The sequence below is a fragment of the Caretta caretta genome, chromosome 25 (genome assembly GCF_965140235.1).
Source record: "Caretta caretta isolate rCarCar2 chromosome 25, rCarCar1.hap1, whole genome shotgun sequence".
Lineage (NCBI taxonomy): Eukaryota > Metazoa > Chordata > Testudines > Cheloniidae > Caretta > Caretta caretta.
In genome coordinates, this window is record NC_134230.1 from 11,710,845 (window position 1) to 11,720,000 (window position 9,156).

Genomic DNA, 9,156 nt, shown 5'->3' on the forward strand with positions numbered 1-9,156 from the left:
GCAGGTGACTTGCCAAAGCACCTCATGATTCAGGAGCGAAAGCCCCATTTGCACCTAACTCCTTTAGGTGCCCTCGGGAGCTGGACTCAGTTTGGAGGGGGGGAGTTTCCCCTCCCCAGACCCCATTGGTGGGTCACCCCATCCCCTCGATCCAGTGGACACAGCTCTTCATGGAGAGCAGGGGGTCAGCCCGAAGGGGCCTTCCAGCCTCCTTTCCCCCAAGGGCGGCTCCCCTGCTGGGAGCTGAGTCTCCTCCCTCGGGCCCGGGTCTGGTAGCTGGGAGAGTTTCCTGGCCCCGCTTAACTGACCAAGCGCCAGCTAAATTAGCACCTGCAGCCGCAGTGCCACCTCCTGGGACGTGGCCACCCCCAGGACGTGAGGGGGGGCAGCTCTCCCCCTTCTCAGCTCCTTCGGCACCTGTCTCCTTCCTGCCCTGGGGTGGGGGGGACTTGCGGCTCCCTGGCCCATTCAGCCCTGGGCCTCTGCCCACAAGCGCCAGTTAATGCCCATGGTGGCGGTGGCTCTTCTGATCTGGGCTGGTCCCCCCAGCTCTCCAAGTAGCCCTCCATGGGGAAAGGCCAACCTAGGCTGGATTGGGGCTGGGGGCCTAGTGGGGAAGATGGCCTCCTGCTGCCTGTTTTAGCCTTGCCCCACTCCCAGCCCCCCGGCCCACTCCCCCAGCCACTGGAGGGGTTAGAGCCCTCGCTGGGCCTGGGCAACAGGCCTAACCTGGCACCCCGTTAGTAGGGCAGAGGGGCCATGATCTGATGTGGGGGCGGGTGGGGAGAAATGGGCCCAGCGCCGACATGATGGGCCTGGCCCAGCCCCCCCAGAGCAGGCGGTGTCCGGGCAGAGGCGATACACGGCTCAGGGGGATGTGGTGGAGAGACCCCCGCACTGAGGGCTCGGCAGCTGCCATTCCTGATGGAGCAGGAGTGGGGTGACCAGATGTCCTGATTTAATAGGGACAGTCCCGGTATTTGGGGATTTTTCTTATCTAGGTGCCTATTACCCCCACACACACACACTCTGTCCTGATATTTCATATTTGCTATCTGGTCACCCTCGGCGTGGGGGAAGCCTCCAGGACACAGACGGAGCGAGAGAGACGCCAAGGGCTCTGCTCAGCCAGCGGGTCCTCCCCGGCCCTTCCCGCCATGCCACTCGGGGTGCCTGCACCTTGCAGGCTCTCACCAATCGCCGGGTCTGGGCAGCCCCCTTCCCCCACACCTGGACAGGCGGACACATGGCTGGGTGGACACCGGGGCACCCACCCGCAGTCGAGCTAACGCACGGCGCTGTATGAGGGGGTGACAGGCTGACTGCAGGACACCCGTACGCATGGGCACGGATGCACATCGGTGACGCTGGCTAACGGGCTGCAGGTGAGTCCCCCGGCCCGGCCCCGGGGCGAACCCCGCCCGCCAGCTCCTAGCCCAGGGGACTGGCCCCTGCCCTGCTCTGCAGCCGCACCCCCTGCCTCATGCCCTCCAGCCGCGTGCCCGGCGGGGGCAGCGTTCTGCTGTGAGTCCAGACGTGCTGCACATGGGGGGGGTCTGATTAATTCATAGATGGGGGGGCACCCAGCGCCCTTCCCATCAGCTGTGTGTGTGTGGGGGGGTCTGATTAATTCATAGACGGGGGGGCACCCAGCGCCCTTCCCATCAGCCGTGTGTGTGGGGGGGGTCTGATTAATTCATAGATGGGGGGGCACCCAGCGCCCTTCCCATCAGCTGTGTGTGTGTGTGGGGGTCTGATTAATTCATAGATGGGGGGGCACCCAGCGCCCTTCCCATCAGCCATGTGGGGGGGGGCATAAGCTGCTGCCTCCCCTTTTCTTAGCGTCTGACTTTGTCTCCCTTCACGTCCATCCGCCTGCCGCTGCCCGTTTCTCGTTTCTCGTTTCTCATCCTCGTCAGGTCCAGCCCCTTGTCCCGGCTCCATCCCAGCCCCGGCTCCTGGAGGACACCTGTCGCCATAGAAACAGGGGCAGCCCGCCAATCGCAGCTCCTGTCACTTCAAGGTGAAAGATGCCTGGCGCAGAACAATGGCAGCCGGGCGGCCTGGCTCCCTCCGCTGTGCCCTGAAAGCATCTGGTTTCTCTCCATGCTTACGCGCCCTCCCTCAGCTGGGGGGGCGCGGAATAAACTGGCCCCGATCCGGCACCGGAGCGATGCATCCGCCGCTTCTGGACGACTCTCAAATCCCCCAAACACAACAATGGGCCAGGCCCAGCCAGCCTCCAGCCCGGCTTTGGGCACAGCCGGGCACAGGTGACCGTGCCACCAAGAGAGGCACCAACAGCCTTGATCAACCTGTGCCAGGCACACAAAACCCTCCTCCCGAGTTGACAGCGGGGCAGGGATTGGCAGGCCCCAGGCCAGCACCCTGCACTACCATGCTGAAAGCTTTGGCTATTCTTAGTATCGTTGTGGCCTCAGTCATGGAGCAAAGAGCCTCTAATTTAAGAAGCATGGGGGGGGGGGGAGAGAAAAGGGGTGGGGGGGCATCAGAGCATTATGTGTGGGAGGGTAGCTGCATTGTAGGATGAGATGTAGCCCTGGGAGGCAGGACACCTGGGCTCTCGTCCCATCTCACCCCCGCGGAATCACCTTGTGGGCCATGGCGGCCTCTCTATGCCTCAGTTTCCCTGCTGGTAGCATGGGCTGCTGACGAGTCAGATCTAAGGGTATAAAGCGCTCCAGACTGGAGCTGGCTGATGTTTATTTCATGAAGAAAAATGGCTTTTGGTCCAACCCTGACATTTTGAACCAGAAATCGACACCGTTTAAAAACCTGCCTCGCTATGAAAATGTCCTGTCCAGTGAAACAAAAAAATGTTTATTTCTAGCTGACCACAGACATCGTATTTTCATTGTTTCGGTTCATGTCCCGCCCCTTTCTCGCCCAAACCAGCGCGGTCCCGTGGGTGGGCTCAGGGCTGGGATGTGGGTTCTGCTGCGGGCTGCCTTGGGCAAAGCCCTTAGCCTGTCTGGGCCATAGTCCCCCAACTGTAAAACGGGAACCTTCCCTTCCTGACAGGGTCCAAGGGTGTGAGACGCTCAGGCCCAGAGCCCAAAGGGATTGAGATCAATGGATGTGTGGACCCTAAATATTTGGAAGAGCCAGGCCTCAGACACTGCAGTGCTGGTGGCCGGAGACATACCTACCGCAGCGACCCAGGTGTCCCGAGATAACAGCTCCCAAGGGCCATTTGTTTCCTTTTCACACAAAAAGGAACATTTCTGGGAGGAAAATATCTTTTCAACTGCCCCCCCCCCGAAGAAAATGGGGGTTTCTTTTGAATGCTTGCAATGGGGTGGACCTAGAGAGCTGCTGTCAGTGCGTGAGAGACGAGCATCCAGATTGGGGGGGGGGGGGGGGGAGGGCTCAGCGGAGGAGCCCACCGCACCAGAGATGGGGTGGGGGGGAGGTGCAGAGCTTGATTCCCTGCCCTGTCGAGTGTTTCCCATCACCACACATTGCCGACCCACGTTTCCTGCCTTGAGCGTTTGCAGAACTAAAGCAGGCCAGGAAGGTGGCGGAGGGGCCGAGACACACTGTGGGGCAGGATCCTGGTGCATTCAGGGTCAGGAGATAGAAGAGGAAGAAGGAAAGGGGACGGCAGGGGTTCGATACTTACACCTCAGCTGCCGCCCCTGCCTGCCATTCTGTCTGCAGAGCGAGGGGCAGGATGCCCTGGGGTGTGTCCGGGGCGTCTCAGCGGATGCTGTATACAATGCATCCCAGAGCTGTCCCCGGTGTGTGGGGCAGGGGGCGGGCAGCAGGCCCTGCAGACTGCCTGGGAGCTGTGGTTGCATCTCAACCTGGCTTCTGCAAGGGCTTGGAATATTTGGGGTCAGGAAGTAATTTTCCTCCAGGTCAGATTGGACGAGGCCCTGGGGGTTTTTCACCTTCCTCTGCAGCATGGGGCCCGGGTCACTTGCTGGAGGATTCTCTGCTCCTTGAAGTCTTTAAACCACGATTTGAGGACTTCAGTAGCTCAGACATAGGGGAGAGGTTTTTCGCAGGAGTGGGTGGGTGAGATTCCATGGCCTGCGTTCTGCAGGAGGTCAGACTAGATGATCATAATGGTCCCTTCTGACCTTAGTATCTATGAATCTGTGATCATGCCAAACTCGGCTGGCCTCTCCAGAGCTCCTCTCCTTACGCGAGACTGGGTGTCCCTGCAGCCTGCAATGGGGCAGTGGTCACCCCATGAGGCCGTCTGAGTCATGGCGCTCCAGAGCCTGCAAGGCTGGGCACACGGGAGTCTGGGTCCAAGGGGCCAGCACCGGAGAGGGGGGACTCTGGGATCCAGACTGGGCCATGGTTCTGGGATCAGGGCTGTGGGTGGCTGCCAGGCCTGTGGTGCTGCGATCTGGGATGTGGTGTCACGGCTTTGGGATCGGCACAGCGGCATCATGTGTCCAGGACCCAGGCCACAGGTCTGGCTCTGTATCTCGGGGTCCCCGTACCCCACAGGGGGAGACTCTGATCTGACCTCATGCCACTTTTGTGTGACCTGGCACTGCCTGCAGCTCCCCACATTCCCCAGGAAGGGCAAGTTGCTGCCCTTGCAGATGGGGGGGCCCATGCGCCCCTGCTTTCAGCAGCAGGCCCCAGAGGGCCCATCCCCTAGCCCCTGGAGTGACAGGTCAGAGGGGTCAGTTAAGGCCAGTTTGGGGGAATTGAATGAAATCAGATCAGCCTCCCCGTCTGCAGCTGCCCTCCCCCTCCTCTTGCGATTGCAATGCAGCCAGACACCCCTGCCCCATCTTGCCCTGTTCCCCTTTATTACCTCCACTGAGCCCCACGATGCCCAGCGCGTGGACCCCTCTGGGGGAGCCGTTTGTCGGCTAATTGGAGCTGAAATGCAGTCAGCAGGCATCAGCGTGAGCGCTGGGTATTTTTAGTAAGTGCCCCACTTGTGGGGCTTTGGGAGCCCTGCCGGCTGATTCATTATTAAGCCGACATGTTCTGGCACTTCCCGGGGCTGAATTATTGATGGCGCTCAGGGCCTCAGCTGTCTGTAACAATTAGCCATCCCTGGCTAGGGAGGGGCGCACGGCTCTGAAAGCTCTGGCCTCTGCTCCCCCCGCCTTCCTTTCCTCCACCCCCTTGCTCCATCTTCCCCTCTCCCCGAGTACGTCTCCCCCCAGGATCTCAAAACACTCAGAGCTAGGAGGACTCTGGCTCTGCACACGAGTTGCATTGTGGTGACCAGCCTTGTTTTAGAGAAGGGGAAAGTGAGGCACGCAGAGGTCAACTAATTTGCCCAAGGTCGTGTGGCTGAGCAGGGAACAGAACCCAGGAGTCCTGATTCTCCATCCAGCTGCTCTAAATAGCTCTTCCCCCCGCGAGGGTGGGTACAGAACCTCATCTCCCACTGGGATTTGGGGTCAGCGGTGTCTGGCTTGGCTGGATGAGTGATGGTGATGAGCTAGACCATGAAAGCCAAGCAGCAGCGCAGGGGCTGGCTCAGAGGCTCCCACATCTGGAGCTCATGCACTCGATCGCTAGCTAGTTCACACCAGCCCGCGGCGCTGGGACTGGACGCTGTCGCCTTCCCAGCTGGAAACACGGGCCTCCCCCTCTGAGCGCAAGGAGAAGCTCCCTTTGCTCCTAACAGTCGTAGTAGGGCCCTTATCTGTGCTGTGGTCACTAGGGGTGAAAGAAATATTTGCCCAAAGCTTGGAATTAGAAGAGCAGCCGCCAGGCTCAGCCAAGCCGGGCACAGGATAATTAGCTGGAGGCTGACAGCTGGCACGGGGAGGGAGGCGGGGGGCTGGGGAGCAAGACCTGGAATGCAGCAGCCAGGGGCGGCTCCCCATCAGTGCCAATCCCCAGCAGTTCATTAGCTGGATGCATGTGGGGGTGGCAATCTCATTTGTAACCTGCTTGGGGTGGGGAAGAGTCCCCTTTCTCCACACACCCCCCAACACCCCCTCCTGTGCCCGGTGCCATCCCACGCACCAGCTGCCGGGGAAGCTGGTTGTGCCCTGATCGGTAACAAAGAGACGCAGCCCCTTTGCAGAGGAGAAATTACAGGAGCTTTTTCCATAGCACAAAGGGATTCTCCATCTCTCCCCAGGGGATTAAAGCCACTAACGAGCAGCTGGTCTAATCAAAGTTGTCAGGGAAGGAGCCAGCGCAGCAGAATGAAAAACTACCCAGATCCTGCTATTGAATCTCCTTTCTGTGGTGCTGGGGCAGGGGGCCGACAGGCGCTGGAGACTGACTCGGGAGGGGGTGGGGGGGATATGCCCAGAGGCCCCTTCCCCCCACTTGGGACTGGTATAGATTCTGCTCCTGCAAGGCTTCTGGGGAAGGGGGTCGTGGGGAGTGGAGGGGATTCTGGGACCATTGTAACCGGGGCAGCTGTTGGATTGCTAGGTCCTGTTCTGTCCCCTCCCAATGCTGGACCCCCACCCCAGCTGCCAGGCTCTGTGCACGCTGCCGGCCCCTTCTCCCCAGTGCTGGTTGCCAAGCTGGGGGCCTGCCTGGCTAAGATGCTTGATCTTGCTGGGGGCAAGTTGACTCCATCCACTCCAATGGAGTTTCTGCTCCCCCCCCGGGCATAACGGGGCCCTGTGGAGTGAGCCCTGCCATCCTCCTGGATCTGCGCTCAGGGAGCAGTGGGCAGCCTGGGAAAGGCCCAGCGGGAGCGAGGAAGCAGCTTTGCCCCCTGCTCTGGTTTATGGTTCAGGGCCCCGCTCTGCCTACATCCAGAGCCCCTCGAGGTCCGCGGGAGCCTTTCTGTGGGCAACACATCAGATCATGGGCAAGGTGGGCAGTGGTCACTCCTCTCTCTGCACTGCCCACGTCCAGCCCCGGGAGACAGGACTCCTGGGTTCCATTCCCTGCCATAGTTTGGACTAGTGGCCTGTGCAGGGAACTAGCAGCCTGGATTCCAGGGTTCTGGTCCCACCGCTGAGAGGGTGTGTGGGCTAGATCAACCTCTGGATTGTGACCCATAATTGGGCCACCAGAATGTGTCAAAGGGTCACTGGGCTTGGCTCCCTGCTTGGGGGTTGTGACCTGGTTCATAGGGGTGCAGTGCTGCTCAGGTTTGGCCCAGTTGCCCTCCATCTGAGAGGGGTCTGGCCAGGACTGAAGCCGGGAGGGTGCTGTTGGTATCATATTCTGTAGGTAACGTACCCTGCAGCCAGGTTCCACCCTGTCCTGCCCACAATGTACCCCTCCCCCAGAGCCGGGCAACTCCCCCTCTGTCATACCCCTCATCCTGGACCCCAGATTTTCTTCCATTGCATCCCCAGGACCCCAAATCCCCCCATCCCCTTCACTTTCTCCCCTATCAGCTGTGTGTTTTTGGGGAGCTATCAGCTCGCTGCCTCTCCCATCGACCCCTCTGCCCCCATATCCTTCCCCGCACTGCATACACACATCCCTCTGCCCCCCAATTCTTTCCCCAGTCCCCCCAAACCCCTAAATCCTTCCTCGCTACACCCCCAAGCCCCTGATCTCCCCACTTCGCCTCCAAGCCCCCAGATCCCCTGACCCCTTACCCTCTGCCCCCATAGGCCATGTGAGGGGGCTGTATGTTTTGGGGGATTGTCTTGGTCACCCAGGTGCTGAGGTGGGTTCCCCACCTGCTCACAATCTTAGCTCCGAGCAGCTCCCTCTGCTCCCGATGGATCCCTGTGGGGGAGGCATCGGGTCAAGGGATGTCTTGGGGGGTCTCTGGGTTTCCCCCCCAGACCATCTGTGTTTAAAAATGAGTCCTGAGCCCCGAAAGGTTGCAAACCCAGAGCAAGAGGGGTGGAAGTCAGGACTCCTGGGTTCCATTTGCAGCTCCGTGGCGCCAGCCAAATCACTCTGGCCTAAAGCGGCCACTGATTTGGGGTGCTTGAGTGTGGCTGCCTGGCCTGCGGACGCCTGGGGCTCTGGTCTCCAGAGGTGCCGAACTCCCCCACGCTGTGGCAAAGGCGGGTCAGGCCCAGTGGATCACACCGAGCTTGGGCCTGTGGCTCTTTGCTGGAACTGCTCGAGGGCAAGAACCCTGACCTGGGCACCACCCTGGGAAATACGCCAGCTGGGACAGCCCCGCGCTGGGCCCCGTGGCTGCAGGGGGCCTCCCCCATCAGCGCTGCTCTGAAGGAGACAACCCGGCGACAGGCTTGGCAGCGGGGGGGGGACGCTCTGTCCCCGGGGCGCGACCCGGCGTGTAAGGAGCGCCGGTTATCAGCCTGGCAGAGCGGCGCGATAAGGGCACAGACCCGCCGGCTGCATTGTCTCGCCTGTCTGCAGCTGGGCCACTCATTCACCCGCCGCCTCCCCCCCAGCTACGTGTGGCACAAGCCTGTAATGAAGTTTCCCAATTAATTACTGCCATTAGGAATCCAATTAGTGTCTCAGAACCGCTGGCAGGCAGGGGGAGAGCCGGGGGAGGGGGGGCTTGGCAGAATGCAGAAAACCGGCGTGGAATTGTTGCCATTGCTCATCCCCTGCCTGCACCCCGGCTCGTGGCCTGCCCAGGGCGGCAGGGGCCAGGCCTGGATACTGCTCTGCCCGCTCTGGGGCAGCACCTAGAGAAGGGGGCTGGGGGGGGGGAGAACCTTATCTGTGTGGCTCATGTGGGTCAGATCACATTGCACAGGCATGTCTGCCTGTGCGAGGCTGCGGCCGCATGCCCCGTGCTCACCTGGCACGCAGCGTCTGCAATCAGGGCCATGCCTGGCTGCGGCCTCGCCTGGCACCCCTCTCAGCAGATCTACAGCGTACGATCACGCCCGACAGCCAGACAAAGGTACCTGCCCTGGCTCGCACCCGCAGGGCTGGGCACCCCCGTGTGCCTACACTGTACTCAATCATAGTGAGCACTGCAGTACACAAGAGTCAGTCGCACCTAGAATCAAATCCGTGTGCACCCATAACATCCATTCACACCTGGACTCATACCCATGTATGTGCACAACATTCATTCGCAGCCAAAATCACACCTGCATGTGGGCAACACATCAGGCCCTGGGCAAGGTGGGCAGGAGATATACATACACTAGTCATGCCAGGTAGAATCACACCCCTGGGTACACACTAAACTTGTTCACACCCAGGATCACACCCAATGGGTAGGTGATCCAGTTAATCCCACCTAGATCACACCCTTGTGCCTACGCTGCACTTGTTCACAGC